This window comes from Chelon labrosus (genome assembly GCF_963514085.1).
Source record: "Chelon labrosus genome assembly, chromosome: 10".
Taxonomy (NCBI): Eukaryota; Metazoa; Chordata; class Actinopteri; order Mugiliformes; family Mugilidae; genus Chelon; species Chelon labrosus.
The window spans coordinates 28,915,430-28,930,579 of record NC_140360.1 but is presented as its reverse complement, the minus strand read 5'-3'; the positions used below and the strand labels follow the sequence as shown (position 1 = coordinate 28,930,579).

The 15,150-nt window shown below is 40.4% G+C and overlaps 1 pseudogene across 1 annotated transcript; it reads right to left on the bottom strand.

Annotated features, from left to right (window-relative positions):
- Positions 1 to 856: 856 nt before the first annotated feature.
- On the bottom strand, positions 857 to 13,054 carry LOC311494460 (neuronal acetylcholine receptor subunit alpha-4-like; annotated as a pseudogene). The gene is made up of 5 exons: positions 12,362 to 13,054; positions 9,870 to 10,021; positions 8,258 to 8,500; positions 4,847 to 6,284; positions 857 to 2,635 (listed from the first exon to the last, which is right to left on the bottom strand). The product of its transcript is annotated as a neuronal acetylcholine receptor subunit alpha-4-like (transcript).
- Positions 13,055 to 15,150: the final 2,096 nt, after the last annotated feature.

Genomic DNA, 15,150 nt, shown 5'->3' with positions numbered 1-15,150 from the left:
ATTTCCTCCTCTGCAAACCATGAATACCTGTACAAAATTCCACAGCAATAGTAATTGTTTGGATTTTTTAGTTTGATAAAAGTGATGGATCAACTCTACCATCTCTTGAGCCTAGCTATTAATGAAATAAAGCATGCTGAGTTGGTGATGGTAAATGGCCTTGTTTTAATATAACGCTTTTCTACCTATTGGTACTCAAAGCACTTTACAGTCACAGACACATCTACCCATTCGCTCACACAAGCACACACACATTCACACACCAATATCTTGCTCAAGGACACTCAAGGATAGATCCGCTAACCCTCTTGTTCGTGGACAACCGGCTCTACTTACTAAGCCACAGCCGCCTGTTAGCTTCTTAAAAATCACAGAAGATAAAATTCTTACCTATGTTCACTAACTGACAGTTTTTCATACTAAGTGCAGCCAATCGTGCCCTAATTGACTGTTTCAATATCTTACAGCATTATTAACCTTTGCTCAATAGTTGAAACAGTTCTGCTTACAATTAATGTTGTAATAATTAGTGAGTGTGTTTTAGCTGCAGTGAATATTGAAAAGATCAATTTAGCAAGTCTGCAAAGGTCAGGTCAGTATAAAAGTTAATCTAAAAGCTAATGTTGGAACAATTCAATTATAAAGTCATCTACTTTCCTTTATAGCTGTGTCTCAGTTTATAACATCAAAATGTGATACTTCTGCTATAGGGGTCTTATTATTGCTAATTAACGTGTGTAAATGTGTTTCCTTCAGAGTTGACTTCCTCAGTCTTTTGACACTTTCCACTGTATGTTTCTGACAAAAACAACTTCAGCACATTTTGTTTTACTCCTCTACTGATTTATCTGAATTAAGGATATAGTTTTTTGTTATAATATTATTTTTTATGTTCTCTGTGTTTCTGTGGCTCCATTTTTCTAGGAACCAACATCTTTGGCTCTCTAAAGAACCACAGTCCATTGCAGCCCAGACCTTTACTCTCCACCTCTAGGATTCAATGGGGAAGGTGTGTGCTCTAGGTATGGCTCATATTGCAAACTAACCACAAAAACTGCATCTTTTTACAGTTTACTTGTGGAAATGGAAAAACAACCGTTTGAGCAGAAGGCAATTTGGCAGAAACAGATTGAGGCTGCAGCTGTATTACTCTGGCAAAAAGTTACGGTCAGCAGGGACTGTCCAGCAACTGGCGGTGCCTTTGTTCAATGTCCAGTGGAAACTGAATGATTCTGCTGCCATGAACTTGGCAACAGGGGGATGTCACTGACTCCAGCCTTGAAGGACCCTGTGTTTCATTATGTTTTACTTCTCACAAGTATAGAGGTTCTTTAAGACTCCAAAGACAAGCTGGAGAAGACAACCAAGACTAACGCAAGCAACCCGAGAGGGCAGCAATTTAGTTGACATATGCTAGGTTTGTCCAGCAAAGTAAAACCTAAAGACAATGGTGGTGAGACACAGCGACGCTGAACAAGAGGTTTTCTCAAAATGTTTGCTATATTTGCATGAATTCTTGTGACCCTGATGTAGCCTATTTCAATTCATACTGTTCTTAACACACAGTTGAACAGTTGAATCTTTTCGACAGCAATATCATTTGAATCACGACACTACTGGAATATCCCCATAAAAAGCTGTCAATTTTTCCTTAAACTATTGAGGCTTAAAAATAATGATTATGGCTGTCATGCTTGTCTGCTCCTATTCTACATATTTAACAAGCAAAAGAAAAAAATGGATGTTCCCTTTCCATTTTTAGATTTTTTATTTTTTTTAAGTTCTTGTAGCAGACAGGAAGAGGGCTTATTTGTGACTGGAAAGAGTGAATTTAAATACTTCCCCTGCCAAAGTGCTGTGGTAACCAAAAGAATAGTCAAAAATAAATTTATGTAATACATTTTATAAGTTTTTGTTTAATTGTAGTATTAGAAATTCACAAAGCATTGACCATGGCACAAAGCTGAACACTCTAAGAAATCCTTCCCAGCAAAGATATCCAACTGAAACGTGAGGATATATTTATGTATATTATGCCTGAGCAGTGCACTGTCAGCTGTGTTAATGTCAGGATACTGCCACACTGACACTGATGTAGGATTGTTAAAAGTGAGATATAAATCAAACTGTACAGGCTGCAGTCTTATAAATAGCTCACAATGCCTTGAGTCTTGGTCTGTCTGCGTTCTTATCTGTAGTCATAAATGCTGTTTTTTAGAAAGGTGACGTTCTGAGCTATACCTACCATACTCGTAATGGAGTGGTGCGGATGGATGTTTTCGCTGTTGGCCTTTTGCCCTCATAAAGAATTTATATACCCACCGGAATCAATGATAGATAGTTCACCCTGTTTCTTTGTGAGTAACCTCTCGATAACCCAGTGTAAGAGTGTTGCATATGGTTCCTTTGAACAATCCAAAATAGAAAGACAAATGATAAACTTTTTTTTAAAAACAACATAATGCAGCACGTCTTCCTGTCCATGTTCTTTTTCCTCGATGCTAAAATTCTAGATCATTCCAGCCAGCCAAGGAGGAAGAAAGAGTCCCACAGACCCCAGTATACACACCAGTACAAACATCCAGAGGAATATCCTGTCAATGACCATGGCAACGTACTTCCAGTCCTCCTTCACCTATAGCGGAAGAAGAGGAACAACACAGAGGGACATTTCAAATTTCACACCACACCACCTTTCTCTTTACCAGCTGTCAGTTTTCACCCTTGATTGATTTCTCTCGAATGGCTGATTTTTTCATTATGAGCCAGCTATCTCCTAAATGTCAGTCAATCCTTGCTTATGTCTCTTGCGAAAAATTCAAGGTGAAATTACTGAGGTTCCACTGACTAAAGACAGGCCTTTTCTGGCTCGTGGATTGTAGTTTAGACACTGACTGATGATGATGATGGATACAAAACGTTTTTATTCCATTTACATTTTAAGACATCTCCCCCCTTATTCCTTATAAATGGCCTGCATTCCCTTATAGCGTCTCTGTAATTAGTGCTCCATTACTGCTGCTCACTTAAGTCTCAAACACTTAGTATTTCCCACATAAACTACACATTTTCCGGGATAAATTTCAAAGCAATAAAGAGGAGCCATGGTTTGTTTTTACTTTGCCAAAAGACTAATGACTTGTCACAAGGTACAGTCTCTTGTCTGATGTTCATTTGTTCTTGGAAACTTTTAATTCTGTCATGTTCACATGTATAACTGTTCCCATTCGGGCCCTCATTATAAGCAAAACAAAACTAAATTATCATTGGAAAATGTCAATTACTATCACCGGTGAAAATCACAGATACACTTGCTTTCCACAGTGTTTTTGTGAGCTTGCATTGTTGCATTCCTTCTGACTTTTGGTTGCGTATGTCCTCAATATAATGAGATGCCATAAACCACAGGGGCCATATATAAACATAGGAATAGAGCCAACAGCAAAAAGTCTGAAAAGAAACTGATCTACAGTGGTGCAGCTGCCACGTTTTTAGCTGCAATCTCCCAATGTCAAAGGAAGTGCTGTGTTCTATAAAGTTCACAAAGATACTTCACGGTAGGTGTGATTTGGCCCTGATATGTTTCATACGTTTTTCAAGCTTCAAAAAATATTCAAAATACAAAGGAAAATACGCCGATCAGGCATAACATTACGACATTATTCCTAATATTGTGTAGGTCTCCCTTGTGCCTCCAAAACAGTTATGACTCATCAGAGAATGGACATGGGCCTTCTGAGGGTGTCCTGTGGGTGCTGTTCATCATGTTTGTTGAGTTGTTCCTAAACAGTTTTTGTGTGTGTGCCTGTGTCAGGCTGCATCCTGCTGGGGATGGCTGCTGCCATCAAGGAGTGTTATTGCTATGGGGTGGGGGTGCCTGGTCTAGTCTAGGTGGGTGCTACATGTCTAAAAAACATCCACATGAATGCCAGGTCCAAAAGTTTCCCAGCAGAACATTGAATTGTGCTGATTGTTGTATAAACATGCTGATAAAAGGCAAATATTATATTATATATATTATAATACGAGTAACAAAAAGGGCACTGCAGGATAAACAGAAAGGAATGTTTGACATTAAAATCAGGAAACAAACATATTCATGCTCACGTAGATTGCTGAATTCATTCAAACACATCCACATAGCCCATCCCAACATACACTGAACTGCAATCATTTCTATAAGGAATGAAGCGAGATGTACTTGTTATCGGTCACAAATTCGCCTGCCTCCTTATATATTCTTTGACATGACAAAGAAGAAAACAAGGGCCTCTGGATAACCGTAGTGAATATAAACAAGGAATATAGAGACTTGTTTGTTCTCTGTCTATCCTAACTGCTTGCAAACCTGGCCATGCTTTTATCCCGTTCTTTATACTTCTTGCACAAACATGGAAGAAAATTTGACCATATGAAATCCATTCTGACTGTGGTAGATTACTGTGATGTTTCTGCTGTTTCCCTTGAGAGACAGCTCCGTTACCAGGAAGATGTGTAAGCAAATCAATATTATCTGAATTCCTGACCTAATCAATATGCCCCCCACTTTGATACAATGGGAATTTTAAATTTGAACAAATAATGACAGTTCGAATACATATTTCAAAAATATATTTTTCCTGTGCTCATGACAAATTTAGAGAGACAGCCAGGGTTGTACATTCTGACTGGATTTCATTTGTATGCAGTACACACGTTCTAACCACACTGAGTTAGGAGGAGTGTACAGTTTTCAGATTTCCACATATCTATAGTAGGAACATTTCAAAACTATCAGATCATTACCATGGCTTTACTGGCTATTTACTATAAATGGAAAAAATAAAAAATAATTCTGTCAACTCACTGAAAAGTCTGCATCTTCTGCCCTGAGATGATCAGCGATGTACTGAACTCCCTCTATGGCTTGTTGAATAGCAGGGGAGATAGTTGGAATCACAATGTCCTGTTGGGTACTTGCGTCTTTAGTGGACTCTGCAGTAATGGTTTCTGCTAGGTGATCGTTAGGTTCCATTTTTATTATCTGCCCTGTGATCCCTGTGATCCCTGTGATCCCGTCATCATGCAGACAGCAGTACTGGAAGCTGCGGGACCGACACCGGTGTCCAGCTCCTGGAGGAGGCTGCTTCTGTTGGTCACACATGTGCTCCACACTGAGGGAGCGGCCATTTGGGGCCAGTGTATTTGGTTCTTCCCTGCCGCGAAGTGGGCCCAGTAGCAAAGTCTGGGGCAAGGACAACTGTGAAGAGGATGAAGCTGCGGAGATGTGTCCCCTCAGTGATTGTTTCTCTGAAAGAACTGAATACAGCCCAGATGTGGATCGACAGAAAATGTTGGCCTTAAGGGGGTGATCTTTATCATTGTGGTCCCTGAGAGGGGAACAGGGTGGAGAAGGTGAGCAGACAAGGATACTTGGACTGTCAGACTGAGTCTTTGAGAGAGTATTCTCCACCTGGGCCATCTGTCTCAACCCGGTCTCTAACCCTGTCCAGAAGGCTTGCGAGTTGTCTGTTGTAGATATTGTTGCTGCTGGCCGGTGCATCATCTCGATCAGCTTCTTACAATGCTGCTTTGCTGTGCCTGGTGGACGCTTCATGAAGAGGACTCGGGGTACCAAGTCCAAGAATACTCTGCGCACCCAGTGAGGCATGCCATGAGTTTGCGGTGATCGATGATGAACGTTTAACACAAATACAGTAATTATGATGGAGAGCGTGACAAAGACCATGGTGAACAGCAGGTATTCTCCAATCAGTGGAATCACCAGCGATGTGGATGGTATAATCTCTGTGATCAGTAGGAGGAACACTGTTAAGGACAGTAACACTGAAATGCACAAGGTAATCTTTTCTCCACATTGCGATGGCAAATAAAACACCAGCACAGTCAAGCAGGATATAAGCAGGCAGGGGATGATGAGATTAATAGTGTAGAATAAGGGAAGCCTACGAATGATGAAGTAGTAAGTGATGTCTGCATAGATCTCTGTGCAGCACTCATATTTTTTTGTATTGTACTTGCCCACTGCGTTAATAATGACCCACTCGCCACTCTCCCAGTAGTCCATCTGGTCCACATCACTGTCCATGTTAATCAGATCAATCTTGGCACGGTCATAGGTCCAAGAGCCAAACTTCATCTTGCAGCTTTGCTGGTCAAAGGGGAAAAATGTGACATCTATGCTGCACGAAGACTTATAAATGGCCGGTGGCATCCACTTTATCTGGCCATCATAGAACAGATGTGCCTTTGTGAGGTGAGTTACAGCAAAGTCTCCATCGGCACTGTAGATGAAGAATAGGAAGATAAAAAAAGGAAGAAAAATGGAAACTTATCAGATTTAGTTTACACGTTTGTTTCCATTTAAGTCATAGTGTAATCTTTTGATTCTGGGTGATTCTTCTGGCAATACTTTAGAATACTTCTAGAATTGGTCAAGGTCAAATCCTTGCTTCCAACCACATCTGACATTAGTCCTCAGTAAATAGAGTTTGCTCAGTTGCCATGGAAATAGTTCATGGTTTGAAAATCTCCAGAAACATCAAGTAAGTTGATACAGGATTTAATGAGCTTTTAAACAGAGATCAGCCATACCCTTTATTATTCAAAAAAAAACAACATATAATTATTATCTGAATGCTTTACTGATCTGTCAATTAACGGGAAAATCTTCTGCATCACGTGACAAGAAGCACAAATATTAACTTTTTTTCCCCTGTTGATGATCATGGAATATCATTGGAATCTTTTTTCCTTTTTGATTTTCATTCACCCCGACATGGTTCTAGTTATTTAAGTTTTCTAAAGAGAGACTATGTTTTCATCTTTCATATTGTCTACTGAGTACAGCCCAAAGACTCCATTATATTCAGACTGTTGCCGCACAGTGCTGATGAAACTAATCACAGTCAGGAAAACCTATCTGTGTTTTACAGGATTCTGGAGCTTTAAATCTAGTGTCTATGTTGACACTGACTTGCTGGCACACTGGTTAGTTAGGCACCAATCAATGATTGGTTTGGCAGTGCTGAAGAGGGGCGTAACCATAGCGACACAGACGGCAGGTAGCAGCAAGGAGTGTGGCAAAGCCTACAGCAATAAAGGCTAGGAGCTACTGTCTGAGAAATTTCTGTTGCTCCAGAAAATGGTAAACGGTCTTGATTTTATATGGCATTTTCCTGTCTATATGTGTGTGTGTGCTTATACAAACACACACACACACACTCACACACCAGCGCCAGGCACTGGGAGCAACTAAGGGTTCAGTGTCTTGCTCAAGGATGATTGGATGTGCATTCACTTTCTACAATCGAATAAGGATGAAAGCTGCTTATGTGCCAAAACCCAGTAGCAGTGTTCTCTCTCACTGCAACAGCTGCCCTGCCCTCCTTTCTTTCATCATCTGCCTCCATTTCCTTTGATTAATCTCTTCTGTGCTCACAAAACCTCTCATATCATTGCAGACCTACCGTGCCACACCTGAGCACCACCCTTTACTTCCCTCCTCATCATCTGACCCAGCCATCTCTAGTTTACATCTCTAGCAATTTCAGAAATAAGACATCTGCAGCTCATTCACTTCTCTGCAGCTAAAGTCTATGGTGATTAAGCAAGCCAGTATCCTTTATATTTTTGCTCTTTGAATGCAGTGTAGCTTTCTTGACATGAAAGGTCTACACAAATAAAGTCCTCATGCTTTGCCTCATTAATTCATACACATAAGTGACTGAACCTCAAACATTTAATCACGGGAAAGTGTCACGTTTGTACAATGCAATGTATTTGACAGTTATTTAGCAAATTCTGTCATGCCTGTTTCGGATGCAGACTGTTGTATTTGCCATATTTAGAATGCAATTAATACAGGTCGAGCTGAGGCTCTCACACTGGACGTATTTTACCTGTGGCCATTTGAAACACGTCCAATTACATTTCATCTTCTAATTCCCAGCCTAATGTATTACTCTCTGTGACATCGAGCCTTGTTTGTAACCAGATCCATTAAGGCTGACCTTGTTCACGTTTATTTCAGCTAAATTACTTTATGACATTGGCACAGGACAAGATGTTTGGCGCAACAACAGATTCTTCGTGTTTTCCCTCCAGTCACACCATCTGCTGAAATTAAATCATCAAAATCTGAGCATTACTTGCCATATGATGATTTCTGCCTAAAACGTGGCAAGATTTAAGAGCTGGGGAAGCACGATGCGTGTCTGGAAAGAACCTCAATTTTATGTGACATACGGATCCTCACTTGTTGTAAAGGACAATGTCAGGCCTCCAGATAATCTCCGAGGGTATACGGATGGAAGTGACATTTTCATATTCCTCTGGGTTCCAGCGGAGTTTGTAATCATTCCATTCCTGTAGGAAACATTAATCATATTCATGTACAGTCGACATGTATTGGACCATATTTTGAGCATGTGTTTTGTCTCTCAATGTTTCATACTTGCTTAACCCAGACATTGGTGGTCATCATCTGGTTCTTCTCATCCTTCGATTGAAACGAAAAAACGAATTATTGTGATGTTAATTTTCTTTTTAATGAACTGCACGTCAGTCAGGACTCAATCATCTCAAAGGTAGAATTTCTCATTTTCTACTCATTTAGTTTTTCCGAGCTGCAAAATGCACTCATGAATGTGTTACAAAACAAATCTAAATTTATAACCTCGAGTTATAAAGACAGATGAGTTGTGTAATGCATCAGAAAAAAAAATATTAGGCAGAGCCACATGCGAAAACACCCTCACTGTGGGCAAGCTGCTTTCTCCGGCTCTTCAACACACAGCAGTCAGTGAATACATTCTGCAGGAGAAGACAACCTCACCCAGAGCTGGGTCTCGCTACCAGGCATAAGGAGAAAGCACTGTCAACTAATTGTGTGTCAAAAACTCGGAGAATCATCCCCATAGTGATGCAGGCTGCACAATGTTTGAGCTGCACCAGACGACTTTGTACAGTACGGCTCGAAATGGCAGTTATTTATTATAAAACAGTTTTCAACTCAGTCATCAGAAACCCAACAGCATTTGTGCATAATGCACATCCCATGCTCATGTTTAAAACCGCAGTTTGTTTGCAAAAGAACCAAATGCAAAGATACCATAGCAACAAGACAGATTAAAAGTGTCATTCTGGCGAGACCAGCTGTGTCAGGATTGCCGTTCAGGAGACAGCTTTGAATATTTACTGCCAGTGTTTGCATACTTGACAAGTGAATTTAATTTGGGAAAATAATGCAATCCCTTCTGTTGTGGCTTCATTTCCGCTGATAAGTGATCTGTATTAAATTTGCCTCTCTTGCTCGGTGTAGCTTTGAGTCGGTTATTACGGACATGCACACGACAGAGAGGGCACAATCGCAAATGTATCATATATGCAGTTACACTGCACAAACCGTCGTTGTAACACTAATACTCATAACGATGGACGAAAGCTGGTCAGCTAATCAGCTACAGTGTGTTCAAACTGATGTTTCCTTGGTGTTTGTCTGTTTGTTCAGCAAGCTGAGGTACAGGACAAGATGCGTGGTCAAGGGAACTTTAGTTTTCTTCTAAAAGCATGACCATCTACCACTGATATTTCATTGGATTGTCTGTTATGTCTTGGTATATGGAGAACTAAGTTTATAAGAAATTAAGAAAAGAGAGCATGTGCCCTTATGGAACTGTATTTCTCCCATTTGATTCTTTTTTTTTCCTTCAAGGAAGAAAATAAAGGACATGTGTGAACAGATAGAGAAAGAAAAAAGAAATAATAGAAAAAAACAATAGATGTGGAATCTAATCTCAGCTGGACTTTAACAGTGACGTAGTGTTGGCTATCGATGAAACCTAACAAGGCTGTGAGGTTTTACTCACCACATCAATAAGCTGGGCAATGGACAGTCCAAAGTGAACTAGCACTGTGTCTGAAGTGTTTTTCACAGGACGCGAGAGCTTATTGTAATGTGCAAACAGATTCTGGAGCAGCCTCTCTTCGGCATGGGCTCGAGGTCCAACTTGGGAATAAACTGAAGGCAGAGAAGAAGATAATAAAAACATTGACGGAATCTTAGAACAGCATTTACATGTCATATTCCACTTGAATCAAGCATAGCTATTACTTTTGTCAGCTGCTTTTGTGCGGAGATCTCCAGTGACCTTTTATATCCCCTTTGATTTTAATAGAAACCATCATTTCAAATGCATAATATTAATATTGAATATTTTTGCTTCCATCTACAATACATTCCTCCATAATGGATTTAGCTGATGCGGCTTAGCTAAAGAATACAGAGTGTAATCTAAAAGTAGAGTGACCTCTATTATACAGGTGGCGTACGGTTACATGAGACGGTATCTGAGAGATGAGACAAATGGAGGTGGGAGGGAGAGAGCAGAAGAGGGAAAAGGATGAATCTGAATCTGAGGACATCCGTTGCATCTCTGAGCAGACATGCTGATGGAGCGATCTGTCGAGACGTCTCATCCCTCCCTCACCACTCTCGCCCTCTCTCTGCTTCGGTGTCTCTCTGCCTCAGCCGCTCTGATGGAGCAACTCAATCACATTCTTCTGCACTGAGGATGGCCTAACGAGTTCTGTGAACAATTAAAGAGATGGACATTGTCCCAAGGTCTGTACAGAACTGTGTCCTTTGTATTCTGGTTAATATTCAATTAGGTGTTCTTTCCATTCTGGACTCTGTGCATCTGTCCAGGTAATTTATTGTCATCCCAATATATCATAGTCTGATTTATTTATCTGGGCTCACTGATGTTATATTGTGTGTGGCACTCCTGCATATTTAAATGTCCTTCCTCTGTGTGGAGCATTATGTTGTGTATATTGTCCAGAATATTAATTGTATGGGAGCTTGCGGATGTTTTCATCACCATCATCTCATAATAAGTTTAATCATGTGATTACACAGAAAGAAAAACATAGCAGGTGAGTTTTTATTTGCTTTACAGTTGCTTTCTTGTCAAGTGTTTCAAAGGTGTTTTTATCTATCTATGTATTTTCTTAAAATCAGGGTTTCAGGTGTCATGCTGCTGACCTTCCGCTCTGGTCCTTCTACTCATTCAATCAAAACTGATGGGCTGTCCTTTAGTTGCTTGGAAACTGGCATCTACAAATTTCAAAGGCCTGCGATCAATATCTTATTAAATGGACACAGTTTCTTTTTCCTCCATTGTCTTGACTTCCTGGTTGCATGTCCAGACACCCAACAACCTTGAAATGTTTCCATATTGACGCAGGTAAAGTTTTTTTTTTTTTCAATCACATCAAATCAGAGCAACATTTACTGAAAGAGGGTAATATTAAATAAAATGGAAATCCTCCAGTGGATTCTAAAGCAGCCTTGCACATAATGGGTTTAGACGGGGGAGTTCGTAGGAGGTCCTGACTTGACTTGACTTGACTTATGATGTGCTTTAAAGCTCACTAAGAAGGCCACTGATGGGATGGTAGCAGACTCACAGAATGGACAACATCCACTTTTCACTCTTCCTTCATTTTGCTCAACCAGTATATTTAGCATTTACTTATGCAGACAGTTTAAATTAAACAAGATGAATCATCATCCAGAAATGTTCATGCCTGGTGCAATTATGGAAAATAATTATCCTTACAGTTTTTACAGATGTTTCCAGTTATGCAAATCACAAGCCAAGGTGTTTCGTCCTGGTTAGTTATTCAGATAGTCAGAGCTATCCAGAGCTACTGGACCCAAATCTGTCCTCATTTGATCAATGCACAATCACGGGCAAATGCTGCATCAGCAGCAAATAACTGTTTTTATTCAAGCAAATCTGCTCTTGAACTCGGGAGGCCAGCAAAGCTTGGGTAGCAATTCTCCTCCAATTAAAAAAAATAGAAACTAGTGGTTGTTTTTTTGTTGTTGTTTTTAAAGATTGTGTTTCAGAGATTGTGTTATGCAACTTGTCAACTCAGCCTTCGGCAAAAAACATCTTGGCATTTAAATGAATAATTGGTTGGGGCTGGACTGTAGAAAGATTACTGGAGTGAGGAAAAGGAATGATTTTATTTATTTGATTTCATTGAAAAACAAAACCAAGTGCTGCATTTTAGCTGGTCAGTGGTTAAACAGCCATGAAATTAGTAAAAAATAATCCAGGAGAGAGTTTTTGGTGCTGATGAATGTAAAGTGATAATTTGAGATAACTTAAAGCATCTTCTCTGTGCTCTCCCAATAAATACAAACTAATCTCCCTTGAGCAGAACTTACAAATACAAACAGTTCTTTCCTCTAGGATCTTTTCTAATTATTCTTATTATTCTTATTTTGTACATTCCCTTGTGTCAGATAAGATAATAGTTGAAACTGACAGGAAGGAAAATGAATTACCTGGAGGAGTCAGAGCAAATAAAAGTAAGCTGAAACATTTGTATATATCCATAGCGCCTCCAGGAGTAAACTCCCTCTAAATTCTGAAGGACTTCAGTGCTGGTGGTCTGTCATCCCAGAGGTGATTAGACCTGGAAGGTCTGTAACAGCAGGTCTTCGGGAGGTTCAGGTTAAACAGCCAGATGGGGAGGTCATGTCAGTCTGTGTCAGAACAGGGTCCGCTGTTGCTGCTGGTTCTTTCCAGCCATCTCTTCAGTTTCTTCTCTGTCCGGTAACAGCACCACGAAAGACCAGAGAACATTCAGTGCAGATTTCCTGATCCCACACTTGAAAGTCCCTCCTCATTCCACTGGAAATCCAAGTGTGGCTTATCCCTCTCTTCTCCACCCTCCCTGTCTTCACTATGCCCTCCCTCGCCTCTCATCTCTCCGCCTCCTCACCTCATCACACTCTCTCACTCACACACACACCTCTTTCTTTTCTTTGCATTCTCACTTTCCCTCCCACTTATTTTCTGTTCTCCCTGTTCCTGTTTTCCAGCTCTAACTTTTTTGTCAGTCTGTGTGTGCATTGTGCGGAGATCAAGTATGAGTCCATGAGATTTTCATTTCAGCATAGACAGTATACATGAGCAGTGCTGTGTGTGTCTGTGAATGTGTGTTTTCACAGGTATTTGTATGTAACTTGTGTGTGTGTGTGTGTGTGTGTATGTGTGTGGGTGGGTGTGTGTGTGTGTGTGTGTGTGTGTGTGCAGCCTGTGTGTAGATAACTGTCACAGTCGAGAGTGGGAAAAAGTGCCAGCGTGTCATCGGTCCTCTGGATGCTCTTCAATCTCCTCTCTGCACTGTTTCCCAGGAGAACATCATCTCGAGCTTACCTTTTTATCTGCACCCTTCTTTTCTCTTTTAAACACCCCTGACCCTCACCTGCTGTCATTTCTTTTCCAGATAATGTCTCCCACATAGAGAGAGATTTCTCTTTCCTTGCAGCCCCTCTGTGCTTCGCTCCCTGTTCCCTTTACAGCTTTTATACACCAGCAAGCTCAGTGCCAAGGCTGGCCATCTATTGAGACAGTCACATTTGCTTGAGGTGTGTTTACTGTTGTTGTACATCTTTTTCCCCTACCAATGCCAGTATGCCATGTTTTGATGACACAAAAAAAGAGACTTCAGACTCATATTTACCTGAAAATGAGTAAGGCAGAAGCCCACTTTTGACTTTCTGACAGTTCTTTCTGACTGTGTTATATGAAATAGTGCAACAAAAGTGGTCCAGGCAGAGTTATATATGTCTTTGTCAGATATGCTTCTCTTCAATACACCATGAGCCCACAGAGAAAAGCCTCCGCAGTGCACACATTGATTTTTTTAATCAAAGACACGGCTCTCTTGATCCACTGATGACTAACAGTGACTTGACAGATGAACAGATTTTCTTCTCACCGGTGCACCGCCACAAGCACAGATGTACGTTCTTTCCATTGGAGATTTGATAGTCGATTATTTAGTTGGATTGCTGACAGGAGTCCAGTAGGAATTTGTAAGTGGGACAACGCAGCAGGAGGGGGGCACTGGATGAGGAAATTTCACTTTCAGTATAAGGGCAGGGTGCGCAAATAGGCCAATTGCAGCCTGGCTGCTGACACATACATTAGTTTATCTCCCACCCACATATAGACACATATAAGCTTCCTCTGTGGCCATCTGAGCAACCATCTGTGCGTCTTTGCTTTTCGAGTGGAAGTGGAGTATAGGCTATTGCAGTATTCACCTCTTCCTGGTGCCTCTTTAATAATTCAACATGTCCTGATATTGGAAAGCCTTTTCTCATCCCCAAACAGACACTTTGACCTCTGCTTCAGATGGTCACATCCCAAACACTCCTACTCCTACTCCGCTGATCTGTACTGCTTTGTGTAAAGCTGTTATGGTGAGTGACTGCAATCTTATTAATGCTGTGAATAATAGGCTAAGTTTGAATCAAATTAAAGTTTAAAATCATAAACTAGCATTCAATACCCATTCAGATTTGACTAGTTTTTTTTTGTATACCACAGTGTGTATACATTTTACAAATAGTATTTAAGAAGGGCACAATATAAATCAAAGTAGTATCAAGGGATGCAAGAGTACGCCTTATCCAATTCAAAATTATACATCGGTTTTATTGGACCCCTTCCAGATTATTTAGATTAGGTTTATTACCCACACCAAATTGTTGGCGATGCAAATCTGGGGAAGGTAATTTAGTTCATGTTTTATGGTCCTGTGACAAAGTCCAACAATTCTGGGCCAATGTTTATGATAATCTGTGTGAGATTACAGAGATACAAATCCCATTCAATTTTAGATTATTTGTTTTGGGTGATCATTCAGCCCTGATAGGACAGGATAAACATATCAAAAGTTTGTCCAAACTAGTATTATGATTGGCAGACAAATACTTGTCAGGGGGTGGAAGACAGAGGGGGTGCCCTCTCTGCGAGAGTGGGCTATGGAGATGGCACTTATTGCAGCATTTGAAAAAATGTCATATAAACAACTGGGTAGACTAGATCTATATGTAGCGAAGTGGAGCGGATATTTAAATTTCTTGAAGGGCTCTTGAAATGGGGTTATATAGTGGGGAGACGCAAGTTTTTAATTTTTAGTTATGGTGGATACTTACATGCCTGCGATGCGTCTTTATATTTCTGTATGAATTTTGTTTTATTTGCTGTAGTAGCTGTACATGAAAGAGCACAGCAATGGGTGCTGGCAACCAGAGAGGGATTAGCATAGATGGTGACG